The sequence below is a fragment of the Equus przewalskii genome, chromosome 4 (assembly GCF_037783145.1).
Source record: "Equus przewalskii isolate Varuska chromosome 4, EquPr2, whole genome shotgun sequence".
In the NCBI taxonomy this organism is placed as follows: Eukaryota; Metazoa; Chordata; class Mammalia; order Perissodactyla; family Equidae; genus Equus; species Equus przewalskii.
This window is the reverse complement of record NC_091834.1, coordinates 57178488-57195961: the sequence shown is the minus strand read 5'-3', so window position 1 is coordinate 57195961 and position 17474 is coordinate 57178488. Positions and strand designations below refer to the sequence as shown.

Genomic DNA, 17474 nt, shown 5'->3' with positions numbered 1-17474 from the left:
CTGGAACACAGTCCTTTACATATTGTCTATGGCGTTCTCTCGATACAGCTGCAGAGTTGAATAGTTTCAATAAAGACTGTACAGACCACAAAGCCAAAAATATTTACTCTCTACCCTTTACAGGAAAGCTTGCTGATCCCTGGTTCATGGAATCTCCTTTTGTTTCTCTCTCACCACTCACATTTCAGCCAAATGCCATGTACTTAAATTTTTAGAGCTTTGCAAATGATGTTACCTCTCCCTTGGTGTTCTACCCCTTCTCTTTGTCACCTCTTACCTTGTCCTTCTGACCTCATCTTAGATGTCATTTCTTCCATGATGCTTTGCTTGACCTCCCAAAACTGACCAGCTGACTCTCATATATACTTTCACAGAGTCTTGATCTTCCCATCAGGACATTAATTGCCCTGAACTGTAATTGCCCATTTCATCATCTGGATCTCCCATGAGACCATAGACTTCTTAACAGGAAGGAGTATATTCCAAGCACCAGACAGATAGTATTCAGTTAATTATTGAATTCCAAGCACCAAACAGATAGTACTCAGTTTTAAATTTGATAATTTTGCAACAACTTTAGACACCTGTCTTACTTTTAAGAACTCTGAATGGAGAGAGGTCTTGACATTCTAGAGAAATTCAACCCCATCTGCTTCCCAGTACTGGTCTCCTTGAAGAGGAAGAAGTACTCAGTGGTTGTCCACCCCGGTGAGAATAATGCCATCACACCAATCCATCACCACACATGCACGTGCGCACACACACACACACACACACACACAGCAGTTCTCAGCTCTGATTCCAGGGTTGGGCAGAGGACTTACATACCTTTGGAGATTAAAATATTTGAGAATTTAAGAATAGATTTAATTTTCCTGGGATCTTCTGCACTGGGACACTGCTGTGGTAAAAGTTTTAATGGGGGGAGGGTAAAACTCCTGCTTATAATGATTCTTAGATTGTATTTATCCCTATTTTCCTTTAACAGAATGGAAATCCAGTTCAATGGGCCATTCCAAGGAAATAACCAGCCATTGGGTCAACTGCCTCTTTCAAGAGGCCAAGCAGTGGTTTGCAAAGCTCATTTCCACTCAGCAGGGCCAGAGAAATCTTGGGCGAAGAACCAGAGGCTGCCCAGTGAGTTGCTGTGGGCCAGCCTGGGGTCTGGCTGCTGCAGACAGGCCCCTGCAGTTCCCTCGGATTCTTCCTTGAGCAGCACAGTATGTGCTTCCAAGGTGGCCCTTCTGTAGTAGGAAGGAGGCATCCAGTGGCGAGGCTTAAAGACTTTAAGTCAACCATTGATTGAAGGGTGGTAAGATTATCTGGGTTAGGTGGTCTGAGCTAACCAGATGAGCCTCAAACCACCGATTCTTTCATTCCTCCCGGAGGTGTTTAAATCATCGCCACAATGTTGGCACATCACGGGGCATTTACCTCTTTTCCTCACACTCTTTATTTCTGCTCGTTTATGGTCAGTTCCACCAGGCTCCGTTCCCTCAAGCTCATAGTTAACTATCAGAACCTATGTACGTCCCGGGCCACTGCTTTTTCGTTATCACAGATGAATACTTAGGACTTTCTAATATCATAGGCATTTCCTCCGCAATCTCTCTTACTCTCTCTTTTTGAAGCAAGAAAAAAAGCTCCTTAGGAGAAATTATGTAACTCTAGAAACAACCGCCAGCATTTGAGACATCCTGTGACAGTGAAAAGCCAAATTCCAGATGTTGGGTTTTGATTCTCAGAAGCAATGTGTGCAAGGAAGGGAGAGATTGTTGGCAGATCGGGGACTCCTTCGAGATTTGCTGAATTCTCTCCCTGCGCAGTTAGGAGCTCAAGGCAGGCAGCTGGGGGAGACTCCGGGGGACAGGTCGAGGAGGGCGGCACCTTTGGCCCCATCTGCTGAGCAGTGACAGTCCTCCAACTATCAAATGCCTGGCCTCTTTTCCCTTCTGATCCTCTTAACAAACGTTCACTGATGACCATCTGAAGCAGGACCGACAGGAAGAGCTCCTTGGAGAAGATAGCTTATCTATTTATTTATTTCCCTTTGTGCAATCTCAATATGCTGAATGAGTAACTTCCGGGTTTTTTGAAGACTGACATTTCCCCCCCTTTTAAAATATGAAGTAGCTGCTCATTTCTCTGTTTTGGTTTTGTCATAGTTAGGATTTTTTAGGCCACACACAGACATGCTTTTTAGTTTTGGCAAGAAGTAAACAGCCAAGGCTCATAAATTACATTCATAAATATTTAGTGTACTTCGATGTGTTGAAGGGTTTTAAAGGGAAGGAAAGAAAACCAAGAGAGGGTAAAAACAAGCTTTATCTAGAGGAAAATGAAAGCTTTTATTGTTTGAAGACTTGAAAGCAGTCACCAAGAAACAAAAATGAACTTGTGAAGTTTTCAAGGGAATCATATTCTGCTCCCAACATAGCAGCAAGGAAAATTATCTCTTGATTTCAAAAAGATTTTGGATTGAGTGTCTCACAATGACAGGGTGAAGAAATAGTTGCATTTGAGAGTCTATGAATCATGGAGAAAAAGAAACTGTGGTCCTGGAACCAATCAGAGATCTAACATGGGGCTGCTCTGGGGTCAGACGGTGGGCGGGAGTCAGGGAATCTGGCTTCTCATCTTCCATTCCTGTGGGGAAGCCCTCGTTACCCTCCTATGTCTGAAAGAAAATTGGGTATACCTCGTATTAAGAGACTTGAAAGCACAGCCATTTGCAAAAATCAGAATGGATGCTGGGTAGGAATGATGCCTGCACAGGGGAAAAAAGTCTTCACTTTATATGAGTATTCACCTCCAGATTTATCTAGAAGCTTACTCCAGTATATTTAAAATAGGATTTAATTTCTAAAACATTAATTGCCACAAGTTTTTTAGGAGTCTCTCTAGCACATAAAGGGAAACATTCTTGTGCTGGCTCACTTCCTCTCAGGTTTATAAGGGTATCAGCACCAACATTATTCTGTCACTTCCCAGCTCAAAAACCAGCTGCATCTCCTTATCGACTATTGCAAGCTTTCTCAACCTCGGCATTCTTGATGTTGGGGCTGGATAATTCTTTGTTGTGGGGATCTGTCCCCAGCACTGTAGGATGTTTAACAGTGTCCCTGGCCTCTACCCACTGGCAGCCGGTAGCATCCCCACTCTCAAAGTCGTGAATTAAAAATGTCTCCAGACATTGCCAAACATTGTTCCCTGGGGGGGCCAGACTGCCCCCAGCTGAGAACCAGTGGTCTGTCCACTAAAGGGTATAGATCTTCCCTTCTCTAACACCAAAGGTTTGATCCCTTCCCTCACTCTGTCCTGGAGGCACGTCTGTCTCTAGTCCCCATGCCACATACTATGCTCGGTATTGCCCTTTGCTTATACGTCTTCGCTGCCTTGAACGTCTGTCTTCTTGCTTGTTTCTGTCTAAATCCTTCCCCCTCTCCAGTCCCATCTCCTTCAGAATTCCCAACACACATTGCTTTCCTCTTCCTAACACAGGTGGTGTTTATTGTCCTCCTTGCTCTTTTTGCCACAACAGAAACTCCAGTGTGGTGAGGGGATCTGACAGCAGGGCATCTTGCTCCTGGGGAGAGGCCCAGAGAGGAATCAAGAGCCCAGAGCAGAAATGACTGTCTGGGACAGCTCTGAGAGTCCCTGTTACTCAGAGGGGAGCAGATGTTGCTAAGAGAGAACCTGACCCAACAAGGCCTTGGTGTAGGTTAGGGCTGATGCCTGGTGGTCCCCTGAGCAGACGGATGCCAGAAGTCCAGATGGGAACAAGGAACACGGCTACTAGGGATGGGTGGCAACATTAAGGACGAGCTTTATTGCGTGCCGACACCTTCTTCAGGCAGTCAGTGGCAACAGGCTTTGAGGTTTACATATCCCATAATCCCATCAGATTCCTTTCTAGACATTTCCTATAATAATGATGATTCTATTACTTGGAGGGACTAACTGTCCCGATTTGCCTGGAATGGTTGAGGGCAGACTCTGAGACACGAGACTTTCAGTTTTAAAACTGAGACAGTCCCAGGCATTCAGGGACTATTTGCTCACCCTACTACCACTATCATGTGTTGCCATTATTGCCACCACCATTAGTGTAGTTGCTAATATTCTCTGTTGTGTACAATTTGTTTTCTCAATTTTATGCAAAGGTAATTGAAAGCTAATGTAGAATTTTTTTATTATTTGTAACATATAATCCAAGAAAAAAACTGCCTACCACACACACAGCTTTCAACTGGAAGTTCTCCCTAATGCAAGTCCTATATAGAGTTCTGGAGTTGCTACTGCCAATAGAGCCCTCAGTATGATACCAGGCTCTTCTTCAGCATCTGATGGGGTTTGGGACACCTGTGGTCATGAGGTTCTACAGTCATGAAGGGACATCCAAATATTTGAATGAGTCTGTTTTCTTTTCCATTTCTGCAACTCAGGCATCTTTACTGGTTAAGTCAACAGGGTGACCCAACTACACAGCCTGAGATTACTGTTGGCAACCATTCCCTTTAGAAAACACTTGGAGCTCCAGATAGTTTAGTGGGTTAATCAGGGTACTATAACAAAACAAAGAGAGCCAACGAAACTAGTTTAATTGTGTTTATCTGAGTAGACTTGGCTGCAAAAGTACTTGTCCTGAGTTCTAGTCTCATATCTATTATTGACAGGCCATATACCTTTGCACAGATCAGTTAACGCCCCCCCAACCCTGGCTTTCTCACCTGTAAAATGGAAATACTATTGCTTAGTTTGTATCAAATAAGTTGAAAGCACGCTGAGAAGTGTAAAATGTTATGCAAACGGAAGTCTTCGTACCGAAAGAGCTTTCTTTTGGTGATTTTTAAAAAAGAATACTACGTTAACTTTATCTTGGGTTTGTGTTCAAAGTCTTACACTGCATTAGCACTCAGTTTCACATGTGCAGTATAGCTGTTATTTTTGGCTAATACCATCATTCCGTTCATTGTGCAGTCCTGAAGTTTGGGCTCTGAGACAGCACATGTGGAATGGAGACAATGGAATTCCCTAGCCTTGATCTCCATTTAATGCCACGGACTTCACACAGTGGCCCCTTGATGGCAACTCTGAGCCACAGTGCTCCAAAGAATAAACTACCACAAAGTAGTAAAAGCCTTCTTCCAGATGGGCAGAGGTGACATCACCTAAACCCAACCTCATAATTCAAGCTCAGAAGAAAACCATCCAATTCTATGATTCCTATGTGATGCTTCAGCCTGGGCTGCTTGGACTAGATGTCAACTGGGATGTGGGGTAGGGCCTACTTTACTTTTCAGTAGTATTTATGATGTTGAAGACATCATGATGGTTATTATAGTGTGTGGGTGCGTGTGTGTGTGTGTGTATGTATGGGGGGATAGAGGAGGACACCTGATTTTGAGTTAGACTAACCTGGGTTTACAGAGCTCTACTTTTTACCTGTGACTCTGAATTAATAAATGTTGAATTAATAATAATAGTAATAATTTATAGTATTATTCTGGCTCAGGTGAGATGACACTGCTGTCTTTGCATCAAGGATGGCTACCTGGTTGGCTCATGATCAAACAACCTGGGAGGAGGCTGTGGGAGGATGATCCAGGACAGGAGGCATTGGCTTTGGCCTCAGCCCATCAGCTTGACTCCCCTGTAGGAGAAGAACCAACTGGAAAGCGGAGTGGTATAAGGCTGGTTCTCAGTAAGGTCTACTGGCACATGGAAGAGGAATAGAAGAAAATTGTCATATGAGCTTCAGGCAACGGTGAGAACCCTTCAAAATGTGTGGCTGGGGAAGAGTGCCCAGGAGCCAATGGTAGCCAGGCCAAAACCAGGTGTGCTGAAGGATGGGAAGATGGGCTTCCAGCTGCTGCTTGTTGCTCCTCAGGAGCCCTGTCCTCCAGTAACCCCAGGCTGCTCAAAGGTGCTCGGATAAACCTTACCCTAGGTTGTGGGTGGAATGCCCTGGTCTTTCTCTCCAGCTTGCACCCTCTCTTGGGTTCATCTGCTTCACTGTCATATCTTGGAAATGGAAACCCAGCCCATCTTCTAAGGCCCATCTCAGATGACTTTCTCCATGAAGTAACACAGTTGGAAATGTCCTCTCCCTGCTCCAACTGTGGTGCCCAGACCATTGGGGTAAAAGAAAAAAAAAAAAAAAACAAACGTGGGGATTTGGGAAGGATAAATTTTAGATTGACAACTTTTATTCTACTAGGTAAGGATATTTTAAAAAGCCACAAATAAAACTATTTTTGGGGCTTGTCCAGTGGTGCAGCAGTTAAGTTTGCACGCTCCGCTTCAGTGGCCTGGGGTTCACGGGTTTGGATCCTGGGTGTGGACCTACGCATTGCTTATCAAGCCATGTTGCGACAGGCGTCCCACATATAAAATAAAGGAAGATGGGCATGAATGTTATCTCAGGGCCAATCTTCCTCAGAAAAAAAAGAAAGAAAGAAAGAAAGAAAGAGGAGGATTGGTGGCAGATGTTAGCTCAGGGCTAATCTTCCTCAAAAAAAACACAACTATTTTCTTTTAATTTTATAAAAGTCAACATGTTAATTTCAAATGTAGGAAGGACATTTTCAGAATAAACAATGGTTTTTGAAATAGAACAAATTTAACCTTACAAACAAATCTGTCTACATTGGCTTTTTTGGGCTCATTTTACCTTAGATTTCTGAAAAATCCACAATGGGCCTAGATCCTTCTGCAGACCACAATATTTGGCAATCTCAGCCATGTAACAATTTGTTGGTAATTCTTTGGCCTTTCTCAAGGTCCCATTATGCTGACATTTTTTGGGTTCATGCCTATTGTATCTTAAGCTCCCTTAGAGTAGGACCCAATTCTTTCTGTTCCCATGTCCTCTGAAGCTGTTAGGCTAAAGTCAGTCCCCACAAATGTTTGAATAGATGGACGGATGGATATGCTATCCTTGGACAAGGCAGACTTCTGGGTGGACTAGAACAAATGATAGGGCTTTCCCAGGCATCCTCTGCTGCCCCAGTTTCTGAGAGCTACGGTAGGTTGATTGCATTAACTGCCCTTGTCCTGTAACCTTGTGGTGCCCTAGAAGGGGCCCAGACATCTGACTTATTGGAACAACTGGGTGTGAGCAGACATGATGCAAACAGGCTTGAAAGGCACTTGCTTATTCCCACTCGTGCTCTTGCACTCTGCCACTGTCTTGAGAAGAACACGTTTGAGTTGCCTGCAGGGAAAAGAGATAAGTGAAAAAAACTGAGTCATCCAGTCAGGGCCAACCTAGATTAGCCAGCAGATAGCCGACGCTCAGACACAGGAGCAGGAAAACCACTGTTATTGGCAGAGGCAACTGGTCGACCTGCAGCTCACAGTAGCCTCAAGAGAGTTCAACCAAGATCTGATTTGTTAAAAGCTGAACTGAGCAGAAAGAAGGCTGAGCCAGAAGAAGAGATGGGAAGAGAAGGATATCTGCAGGGAGGGGAGGGGTCAAAGGCTGCCTTTGTCCACTCAGCAGTTGTCCCTGAGCCTTTGGGGCAGTTCCTGGGGGCTGGCTGAGAGGGATGTGGGACCTGGAAGGCAGGCCTGGGTTCTCAGGAGGCACTCTGTACTCCCCAGGGGTCCTGGCCCTGAGGTCCCATCCTCCAGCAAATGATTTTGCTGGTCTGAAGTCCACAGGTAAGCACTCACCTTATCCTGAGTATGTTAATTAAACACGTATAAAATGCATCTAAATGTTTTCAAAACAACACATCACAAAAATACCAAAGTTTTGATACTTAAAATAGGGGCCAGCCTGGTGGCATAGTGGTTAAGTTCACACACTCCACTTCGGTGGCCTGGTGTTTGCCAGTTCGGATCCTGGGTACAGACCTACACACCACTCATTAGGCCATGCTGTGGCGGTGTCCCACACAGAAGCACAAGAATGACCTACAGCTAGGATATACAACTATATACCGGGGCTTTGGGGAGAAAAAACAAAAAAAGAGGAAGATTGGCAACAGATGTTAGCTTAGGGCCAATCTTCCTCACCAAAAAAAGCATACCTTAAAAAAACCACAAAAACTAAACGAAACCCAAGAGGGGTACTACCTCGTGATGCTTCAAGCTTTCAAACTTTTTTAGCCAACCAGCAAAAGGGGAGGCGTTGTAAATTTCGCAAATATATTATCAGCCAGTACTATCAGCTTTTCTGAATTCACTGCCCTAGAAAATGCTTTGCCCAGCTCTGGCTACAAATTTTCCTGCCATCTGGGTAAGATTTATTGTCTTCAACACAAGCCTCCAGTATCTCTTGTCAAGCCATAGGTCAGGTGCAAATGAACCATTTCATTCTGGCTTTTCCTAAGTTTTAAAAGCTAAACCTTCTCTCCAAGATAGGGAATTCTGCCATGAGAGCGCTTGAGAAGAGAATAAATACAGTAAACACTGGCCGTTCCCCAGAAACCATTTGGAACCTGCAGCCAAAGTGGTCTGTGCATGATGTGATCGCTCTGCCTGCCTTCTAGTCAACCTGCGAATGCACCTCTTGGCTGTACCTACCTTTGTACCTACAAAACCGCCCTGCAACTTTCCCGGAAAGAAGCGGTACCTGCTTTAGACGAGACCCATCTCTCTCTGTCTTGGACCATTTATTAGCGGTGGGGCAGCGTTTGGCTCTGAAGAGGCTGTAGGCAGTTGTGAGTATGTGGAATGGCAGATTAACGGTTCTCCACCCTGGCTACCCAGAAGAAGTAACTGTGGGGCTTTAAAACAACCCGTGATGGTTAATTTTATGTGTCAACCTGGTTGGGTCATTGTGTCCAGATGTTCTGGATCCTTCTGTGAAGGTGTTTCTGGATGAGTTTGACACTTAAATAGATGGACTTTGAGTAGAGCATGTTGCCCTCCATAGTATGGGTGGGCCTCATCAAATAAGTTGAAGGCCTGACTAGAACAAAAGACTGACCTCCTCTAAGCAAGAGAGGATTTGGCCAGCAGATGACCTTTGGACGTCAATGGAAACATTGGCTCTTCCTGGTTCTCCGACCTGACGGCCCACCCTGTGGATGTTGGACTTGCCAGCCTCCATTTATTTCCTAAAATAAATCTCTCTCTTTATATATATACATCCTATTGGTTTGTTTTCTCTGGAGAATCCTGACTAATACAATACCCAAATCTGAGCCCTTTTCCCCAGTGATTCTGATGCAGTTGGCCAGGGGAGTGTTGTTTTTAAAAGACGTCTGGGTGATTCTCATGTGACCAGTGTTGAGGACTACTGCCAGAGCATCTCTTCCCCTCACACATAACACAGGACCTGGTCCAATCACATCACTGTCTTTTGAGTCCTGAATTTATCATCAATTGGCTGAATAACCTTAGACACGTAACTCTTAAACTTCCTGAGGTTCAATGTGCTTATTTATAAAGTAGAGACAATAGCACCAGGGCCATCAGATTGCTATGAAGATGAGGAGTTGTCAAAGGAATGAAATATAGAAAGGCACAATATTTTCCTTTTTTTTTTTGAGGAAGATTGGCCTTGAGCTAACATCTGCCACCAATCCTCCTCCTTTTGCTGAGGAAGAGTGGCCCCAAGTTAACATCTGTGTCCGCTTCCTCTATTTTATATGTGGGACACCTGCCACAGCATGGCTTGACAAGCAGTGCATAGGTCTGCTCCTGGGATCCAAACTGGCAAACCCCAGGCAGAGCGTGCGAACTTAACCACTACAGCACCAGGGAGGCCCCACGATATTTTCCTTTTTATGAGTTGGAAGCGAATGTGTGCATTGTATGCCTGTTGCTTTTGTAATCACCGTGTTGAACAAAACACACAGATCTGTAAGGAGAGTGGGTTTTTTTTCATCGTCAGGTGCTAACCTTTGGCCTCTCCTCCCTGACAGGCAGCTCAGTCTCTGCAGTTTTCCTGGTGTGGCTAAGAGCCCTGTGTCTGACCTGTTTTCATCACAGCAGGAGCCAAGTCAGGATGGGTGGGATCCTGGATATTCAAGATTCAGCAATTGTATCTGACTAGGGGTCTCCGTGTGGGGGCTTGCACAGGGGGACTATTTGGGACTTTGGATGAAGTCATAGGTCGCTCTGCAAATGTTGGTGAAACAAATTGAAATACCGTGGTCAAATCAAGCCATGTAAGAGACCAGGAGACATATGTGAGCGATTTTCATGGTTAACTAAGAGGCACACCGTCGCCTGGGGCGAGAGGCTGCAGCTCATGCGTGGGTGAAAATGATCGCCCCTCCAGCTCTGGCCCGATGGGCAGCTCGCTGGGCATGGCGCATTACTTTCAGGCGGCCATGCTCCTGTCCAGGTACCAGAGTGCCTGGCTGGGAAGCATGCTCCTTGATGCAATTTCACACTGGGATATTTAAGAGGGTTATGGGAAACCACTTTTCCCTTACTCTGCCATCCTGAGTGAAATGGATTCAGGACGTGTAAAAAGCGTGTCCTTTAATTTATGGCAACATAAACAAACATGAGCAGCCTGGACTGAAACTACAAAAATGAGGGTGATGGGGAGAAGCATGGGCATGAATAATGCGGTTAACATCCTTTCACCTCATGTTGCTTGAGCCCGGGCAGGATGGCTTTGGCGTTTGGGCCATTAGCAACATGTTCTGCTCACATTAAAACTGTGAAAATAGTTGGATTTATTTACATTCCACATTGTAAGAGGGCATTTTTAATAGCTTAAGAAAGTGCTTCATTGGAAAGGGTGGAAGAATAGGAAACAAGCCTATATTCAGAAAAGCTTATACTGGGTGTGCAAATGTTTGCCTCATCTAGGAAAATAGACTCTATTCAATGGCTGCTGGTGGAACCCACCTAGAAAGATCATGAAATTCTTGATGGTTTCAGATGTAATCCATTCATTTCATTATATACTTATAGGCTTCTTCTGGGTAAGACTCTGTGCTAAACTCTGAACAGGTATAAAGGTGTGTTCATATAATGTCAATCCTAAAGCAATTTACATTAAAATGCAGCGTAAGGCAGTGATTAACACAGTACACAAGTTCCACGTTGTATCAGTGATATAGCCATATGCAAACTGCTTTAAGACACAGTTTCCTTATCTGTAAAATGGATTTGATAGTGGTGATGAGGATGATGTCAGTGGTGATGATGATGATATCGGCAATGATGGTGGTGATAATGGTGATGATGATGGTGATAACAAACGTGTATTGAGCACTTACCATGTGCCGGGTTCACGATGAGCTCAGTTGTAAGAGCTTTTCATGTATTCCTATTCAATCCTCACAATAACCCCATAAGGTAGGTTAATATTATCTCCGTTTTTACTGCCTTCATAGGATATAGTGAGGATTAGATGAGTTAATGTATAGAAAGCACTTAGCACAATGCCTGACATTTGGAGTCCTCAGTAAGTGTTAGCAATAATAATAAAATATTACATTTTAATGGGTTGGTAGAAGCCAGTCTCCAAATAGTTGTAACAGCTGCTCTGAGAAGTATGAGCAAAATGCTATGAGAGTTCAATACAGGGAGAGAGCGCATCCAGGAGAGGTGAAGACTTCATAAGAGAGGGGGGTCTTGGAGCTGAGCCTTCCAGAAAGGATATGGTCACAACAGACAGCGTGGCTGCAAAGGCACGTAAGCAGAGGCAGCAGCACAAATGGGACCTGGGCAGTGACCTGGGCAGGAAGTAGGACAGTGCAGGTAAGATTTGGGGCAACTGTGACCAGGTCGCTTGGCCAAGGGTAGAGGACACATATAAGTTATGACTGAAAGCGTGGGTTGTGTCGTGGAGCACCTTGAATGCATTCCAAGAGTTTATACCAAATCTGGTAGGCAAGGAAGCCACTGAGGGATCATAAGTGGTAAATGCCATGGTCAAAGCTGTTTGCTTCTTGAATGCAGCCGTGCTCCAAGAGTTACCCAGGGAACACATAAAATATTGGCAAAGCCATTGGTCCTGGGATTTAAAATGGACTCAGAGCCAGGCCACAGTCCAAAGTGGATGTGAGTTTGGCTTTAAGGATGAGGATTAGATCAGACCTAAAAACTCCCAGGGGCCAGATTTAGCCGGTCTGGTCCCTGTATCAACAGCAGTGCCAATATTTTATCTGTTTTTAAAGTGATCCCACCCATCTTGCTTTCGCCTTTTTGCCGGTCTGATCGAGACACTTACAAGAAACAGCAAGGAGCACCAGCACACAGCACACATCTGAGACAGAGCCACGTTGGGTGAAATTTGTATACAACTTGACACTAAATGTTGCAGCATTTTCTCCTCCCTCCCTGTTAACTTCTAAATGGGACAAAGAGTGATTCAAGGACAATCAATTCCTCGTGTATTTCTTGTGTGCTTTCACTGGGCAAGGAACAGAGCTGTAAAGCTGTGTCACCTTGCCCCATCCTCTAAGAGCATGGCATCCAGAGGAAAACCTATGACACGAACATAAATAACTGTGAGATAAAGTGAAAGGGGGTAAGAGCACTGGAGAGAGTACAGATGGTGTGCTTGGGTGGCAAAGGGGGTGCAAGCAATGATGACGGCTTTCTTTGGAGAAAGACAGCGTATATCATCCCCTTACTTTGTCCTTATAATTTAGTATGCCTTCTATGGTGGGTATAGTGTCTGGAAGTCAGAGAGACCTTGGTTTGAATCTTGGCTCCACCATCTACTAGCCAGGACTCCTCCGGTAAATTTAATGAGCTTCATTTTCTCCAAAATTGTGATGATATTCTTACCTCATGTAACTGTTATTGGGGTACAACAAGACAACATATCAGTTAGGATATGCAGACAGTTTTGTCTGCAAGTAACGGAAAACCCAGCCCCAAGTGGTGAAAACAGGGAATTTACTAGGCTGTAAAAGAGGCAACCGAGAGTGGAGTAGCTTCAGGGTGGAACCATCTCATCAAGGAGCAGGCTTTGTCAGTCTCTAGTCTGCCATCTATGTGGCAGCTTTCCCCAGACCTACTCCACCCATGTTTGCAGCATGAATGTCACTGTCCACGTGTCCTTGTCCATATCCACTTCAGTGGGGCTAGCTTAGGCCAACACCCGCTTCTGAACCAGGAACCATCACCCTGGGTGCCTCTGTGAATTCCTGGAAAGTTGTGTGACCTTGTGTAAGTTACTTCACCTCTCTGTGCCTAAGTTTCCTTATTTGTCAAATGTACATCAAGATAGTACCTACCTCATAGGGGTGGGGTTAGAATTTAATGAATGATGATTATCTTACATCAGTGGTTTTCTTCAGACCATCCACAGCAACCCGTTGGTAAGCATGAAGTAAATTTAGTTGATTATGGCTATCTTGAAAACCACAAAGGAAAGAAACAAAATGGAACAGTAGTGAATAAAGAATCCCAGAGCATGTTGCATATGATAAAAGTAAGTAACGTTTCATGAAACTTTTGCTTAAGTTTTATATGTATTTGTGAGTGTACTTAGTTGCAATACAAAACTTATTTCATGAACTTGGTTTATGAAAGAAAAGTTGAGGAGCATTAGCTTGGGCTAATTATCGAGTGAATGGTGGAGGCTGGGGCCATTCCTTATACCCGGGCATTGGGAGAGAGGAGAAGTAGATGTTGGGAAGAAATACACTGCAAACACTTCTATTGGATTTACCAAGTGCCAGGCATTGACTTAAAAACTTTACATATACTAACACATGCAACTTTCACAGCAACCCCATGAATTAGGCAACTTTATCCACCCCATTTTCCAGATGAGAAAACTGTGGCAGAGAAGTTAAGTAACTTAGACAATGTCCCACAGCTAGTAGTGGTGGAGTAGATTCAAATCCACACAGCCTGATTCTAGAGCCCATGTTTTTACTACACTACACTGGGAGTCAGCATTCGATGTCCACTCACCGGATGCACGATGCTCAGCAAGTGCAGGCCCGGAACGCAGAGGAAGCACTCCGTAAACAGTAGCTATCATTAGGAATATTATTTTGGAAAGACCGATTTGCAGTCATGAAATTCCCTCCTTGATGTTCTCTCCAGCCTGAGGACGTGTAGACAAGTCTGTGGGAGGAAAAGAATGTTTGACTTTCTATTTCAAGTTGCGTGCTTAATAAAGCGGATACCATGTTGTCCTCAAGAGACCTTTTAGGGCATAGCTAAATTTTTCAAAGGCGGTGTGTGTGTTTGGGGTGGCATTGGTCAGGGACAAAGACAATTTCCTTTAAAACAGGCCACCTCTGTCACTCTGAGGTATGTTGGGCAATGGTTTCAAAGACACATCCAGAAATACGTAGTACTAGCTACTGAAAGCATGTGGTGAACGGAGGGTCAGTTTGATTCTGGTGTTTAGAAGATGCTCTGATCTCTTCCAGGGGTGCTTGGAAGGGAAACAGGAAGATTGAACAAGGTGACCTTCCTGTGCCCTGGAGCCATCGGCACAACAAAGAAACACTGCGAAAGAGCCTGACCTCCATTTACACAGGGCCATCTTGGTGCGGCTAATCTAATCCAGCAGAGGAAGAATTTTTAAAAAGAGCCCCAAGAGGACTAATAAAATGGCTTTGAATTTCATTATGTTTGAGAGGGAGGCACTAATTCAATTAGCCACAAAATGAGAATTTTCCTACCCCCTCTCTTTGAAGCGGTTCTGAAGCTAGATTGTGGCTGAGGAAATGCCTGGGCTGCCTTCTGGAGAAAGACAGTCCTTGTCAAGTTTCAGGCCAACTTCTGAACCTTTACTTCTCTCCTCCGTAAAGTTATTGGGAGTGAGAATAGCATAGCGAGTAAGAGCGTAGACCTTGGAGTCTGCTCCTCTCCGTTCAAGTCCCAGCTCTGCCATTTCTAGGTGTGTGACCTTGAGTGAGTGCCTAACCTTCCCGAGCCTCAGTTTCCTCACCTGTAAAGTGGGGTTAATGAAAGTAGCTATCATAGTCATAGGACTATAATGAGTATTTACCAAGTTAATGTATTTTAAAGCATTTAGAAGAGAGCCTGGGATGCTCTAAATGTTTGCTATTATTGTTGAGGATTGCTGTGTGCGAGGCCCCAGGCAGGGAGCAGGATGGTTGGGGCATGATTTCCACTCCTCAAGTCTTAGAGTCTGTGCACATGTAAACAGAAGAGAACCAGCGCACAAATGGCCAGTACTCTGTCGTGGCCAAAGGCCTGAGGAAAGCAACTGTCTCTGGAAGAATTGGGGAAGGCTTCACAGAGGAGGTGAACTTGGATCTTGAGAGATAAATAGGAGGCTGCATGGGCAGAATGGAAGAGATGGCAGGATTCAGTAACAGCATGTCCAAAAACAGGTCTCGCAAGCCTATAGTGTGTCCAGGGATTGAGGGGCACTTACCAAGGGGTGAGACCAAGGATTTATGGGGTGCAATGGGGAGGTATGAGGCTGGAAGGTCTCTGGGAGCAGGCAGTGAATAGGACTGTTCATTTTGGGGAGACAAGATGGTTTCATTAAATTAGGACTTCTGTGAGCTTTACAGAATTCAATAATTCTAGTCTAGGTTTTTCCTTGGACAGAGGACTTCAAGCATTTTTGGAGAAAGCTCATTCCATAGCTAAAGCGTCACGTCTTGGGGTTGACATTGGATCTTCCAGTGGTGGCTGCTCCGGTGATCTCAGTCCCCACCAATGGGGAATGTGCCATTCTGGTTAACAGGATGCTGTGTGAGGATCAGAAAGAAGATGTCTGCAGTTTGTTATTCCCAAACTTGCTAAACCGTTAACATCACTGTTGCGATTTGGTATGTCCATGGAGCGTGTGGTTTTTGACTTTGGCAGAATACGTCATTTAGCATTGGAATTACTCTCGTAAGTTTTTCATTTTTCAGCGTCAGAATCGCATTGCTGCACAACCCCTACTTTTAAATGGGTCATGTCCTAAAAATTTATTTTTAAGTCAGCTGTTTGGACCACAGATTACGTAGTTCCATAGAAATAACAACATAATTGGTGGTTAGGTCTCTAGGCAAGTCCTCCAAGACTTAGTTAAGACAAAACGTAGCTGAATAGCAGTTAATATTTATTAAACAAATAATGTGATTATAGTACTAATAATTTTGTTTTGAAAAATTAGGAAAACAGCAACATTGAATAGAAATTTTAAGTTTCTTTTCTATTTAAAACATATATCAGCTTTGCTAGATCTCTGGTCTATCATATCTTGACAGTTTATAAGGCAATTTGGGCACATTGTTTAATTGGAGCCTCAAAACCATCCTGTGGGGCCAGTGCAGGCAAGGGAATTACAGTTCAGAGAGGTGAACTGGCTTGTCTGTGAACTCACAACTCTTGTCAAAACTCTATTTTTCTTTCTTTTTTTTTTTTAAATAAAGGTACAATATAAATGGATAATGAAATAGAGTTATCTTCACAATGTCAATTGTATAGAATCTTGACACATTTTGATTAGAGTTTTTGGAGAGGATGTGGGTTATAAGATGACAAGATCTTGCAACTACTTGTCTTAAGTATTAAGTATTTCTTGAACTCCACCTAATCATTCCTGGTTTGGGGGTGGGGCCTAGGGAATCACAGATATTTAGGGCATGGCTTCTGCTCTTTGTGGTTATTGTCACGGTAGAAATTGTAGAGTAGCAGGTCCCTCATCCGATGCAGTGGGGGCTGGGAGTCTGTTGGTTAATTCAACATCACGGTTTAAGGTAATAACCAGAACAAAAGACATACATGTCTTAAATATCAAATATCATAATACTTTCCAAGTAAACCGATTTAGCCAAAATAAGTCAACGCCTTTGAAAGAGATAATAGAAAAAGCAAGTTGTTTTATAGTAGAATAAACATATCTTGCCATTTCCAGAAGGCACAGAAAAATAAATGAGAAAATGCTAGACTGAGGTTATATGACAATGAAACAGTCATCTGCTAATATTGAGCACCTTCTTCAGGCTGTGATAGCAAGTTTTGTAGGATTTGTTATCCTGTAATTTTTAATTTGCGTGACTACTCCTTAAAACCAAGTACGTTGCCTTATTTTGTTGTATTCCGTGGCAGCTAATCCTGTGTTGAGTACATAGCGCTGGATAAATGTTTGATGAATGAATGAAAGGATAATTTAACACAATATTAGATATGTTAGTAGAATAATACCTTAAGTCTGAGGCTCAAAGAGTCAATTCTGTTTTCTACATGTCTAACTGTCTCCCAGAGACTGCCTTAGGCCCTGGGAGATGAGAGAATCTGCTTCGGCTGAATTTCCAAATGACATGGCCAGCTTTCTTAAAAATGTATTTCTATTCCATTCCATTACGCACTTTGTTATGATCCTTGGCTGTCTTCCTGCACCTTATGACAAATCCTCATGGAGCAAATACTTTCTACATAGGGACCTGGGCCAAGAAGAAGAGAGGCAGAATTCCACCCTACCTTTTTTTTTTTTTTGAGGAATTTTGAGAATTCTAAAAAGGACTGTGGAACACTTTAATCCTATAACCAGGTTTTGCCTGGAATTTATTTTTCCCTTCTGTGGTGCATTTAAACTCTGTTGTTCCCAGTGTATTTAT

At 43.7% G+C, this 17474-nt stretch overlaps 2 long non-coding RNA genes across 2 annotated transcripts; one reads left to right on the top strand and one right to left on the bottom strand.

The window, feature by feature from the left end:
- Positions 1-6190: 6190 nt before the first annotated feature.
- On the bottom strand, positions 6191-14011 carry LOC103552131 (uncharacterized). Its single transcript, XR_545172.2, has 3 exons — positions 13849-14011; positions 13164-13282; positions 6191-7216 (listed from the first exon to the last, which is right to left on the bottom strand). It is a non-coding gene; the product is annotated as an uncharacterized lncRNA (long non-coding RNA).
- Positions 13224-14514, top strand: LOC139083119 (uncharacterized). The gene is made up of 2 exons (XR_011539689.1): positions 13224-13360; positions 14316-14514. It is a non-coding gene; the product is annotated as an uncharacterized lncRNA (long non-coding RNA).
- The last annotated feature ends 2960 nt before the right edge of the window (positions 14515-17474 follow it).